The following is a 2070-nucleotide window of genomic DNA, read 5'->3' as shown; positions in this document are numbered from 1 at the left end:
TATTTTAAATTAGAGCACAAAATACTTGCCTAAAATGCCATATTATACTAACAATTCCAACTGTTTCAGGACTGAGAAACAAATTGCTTCCTTAAATGTATTTAGCTTGTTTTTTACACACCAAACTTCATTTACTGTTATTTGTTTGTTTGTTTGTTTGCCCCTTAATGGAGGCACTGGATATGGAACCGAGGATCTTGTGCATAAGTTTATTTATCATTTTGGAACTCTTAACAGGAGCCACAAGAGTATGGATTATAAAGATGACTAGTACATCTTTCCTTGTAGGGACTGAAAAACCTCTGAATGAAAGAATGGCAAAAATAAACATTTAAAGAATACAAAAAGATTTTCTCTTCTGTAATTTTAAACTAGAATATTAAATTCATTTGTTTTACTTAGAATGCTGATTAACAATTTAAAAAAATTCCCCCTTTATGATTTTTTTAAATTTCATTGATTATTTTAATCTAATTTCATTTCATAAATATTTACTTTTTATTTATAAAATACCAAGTAAACTGATATTTATTCTGCTCATTTTTTGAATATAGAGCTACTTAATGTAAAGCACAGAGATAAATAACTACTTCCATATCGAAATCAAATAATGTTTCATTTTATTTACAAATGATAATGAAATAGTTATACCTATTTTGTACAGGTTTTACAAATATTAATTTAAATTCCAAAACTTTAAAATTCATTTATTTATTTAGTGCATTATTTCTGCTCTTTTCACCAATCTGGTATAAATTTGTGTACAAAAGGAAGGAGATTGGTTTTATTTCATAGACCCCAGATTTTATTTTTTTAAAAATATGTTGTGAGAATAATATTTGCAGATCACACTGTAAAAATAAACATCCTATAGGTTTCATTTTAACTGGATGAATAACAAATAAACACTGGCTGAATGTTACACTTGGGTTGCTAGGAGACCAGTCATTTTGTGATGTCACAGCTGCTCAGGTTGAGAACCACTGTGATGGCCTATCAGTTTATGTGTGCAGGCCTGCCAAAGCAGCATTTGAAACTGCAGTGCTCAAAATCATGCAGATTAGAAAAGGAGCTCTAGAAAAAGTTATTTCTGATGGCACATGTTTCTTCATAAACTCAAGATGTGCCTCCTAAAGATGGACCAACTGATTCACGAAATGGCAGTAGATCTCTATTGTGTGATCAAACATTCTCTGGGGACTTGGACTTGAGGTCTATGATTGAAGAAAATGATTTTCAGACTTTGTGTGAAGAATCCTTGGTATAAAGACCATGTTACACAATGTGTCTCTGAACCAGCTGCAGATAATGATTTTCGTTCTCTGACATTTCCAAGAAAACTCTGGAAAATGTTTGGGAGTGACCAATTTCAATCCATCTGGTGGAATGATAATGGAACCTCCATAGTGATCGATGAAAATGTCTTTAAGAAGGATGTTTTATAAAGAAAGGCCCCTTTCAGAATATTTGAAACTGGAAGTATGAAAAGTTTAGTTAGAAAGCTTAACCTTTATGGGTTTAGTAAAGTGCAGCAGAATTTTCAAAGATCTGCTTGTCTAGCTGACTTTCTGGCAGAAGAAAAAGAAGTGTCTGTTTTAAGCAAGGTATTCAGAAATTTTAGTCACCATTTCATAACTTATATATAAAATTTTATTTTTACAGTAATCTATGGTAATATAAATGTAAAGCTATATTTTGAAAATTGTATAAAACTACTAAGGCTAAAATACTTTATTTTTTCTAAAAAATGAGGACAGTGTATTAATTATTCAAGATTAAGAGAAACATTGCTAGCAACTATGAATCTTATCAGAAATCTAAATAAAGGTATTAAAGCTGCTTTTAAAAAGGGGCATTCACCATTACAGCAAATGATAAGGTTTTATAATTGATGACTATATTATTTAAATGTGTATTTTCCAAATAAGGAACTTCAAAAAATAGTCAGCAATGCTCATATTTTGATGATATTATATTAGTATAGTAAGTGTGAAATCTGAGGTTTTTAGATTATGCTGATTGTAGTCTTGTATTTTGGCTTAAAAAATACTAAAATATTTCTACTTTGTT

At 29.9% G+C, this 2070-nt stretch overlaps 1 pseudogene; it reads left to right on the top strand.

Moving 5' to 3' along the window:
- Positions 1–1093: 1093 nt before the first annotated feature.
- Positions 1094–1598, top strand: LOC116659603 (annotated as a pseudogene).
- The last annotated feature ends 472 nt before the right edge of the window (positions 1599–2070 follow it).

This window comes from Camelus ferus, chromosome 24 (genome assembly GCF_009834535.1).
Source record: "Camelus ferus isolate YT-003-E chromosome 24, BCGSAC_Cfer_1.0, whole genome shotgun sequence".
Lineage (NCBI taxonomy): Eukaryota > Metazoa > Chordata > Mammalia > Artiodactyla > Camelidae > Camelus > Camelus ferus.
The sequence above is the reverse complement of the archived record's forward strand: the minus strand, read 5'-3'. Positions and strand labels throughout refer to the sequence as shown.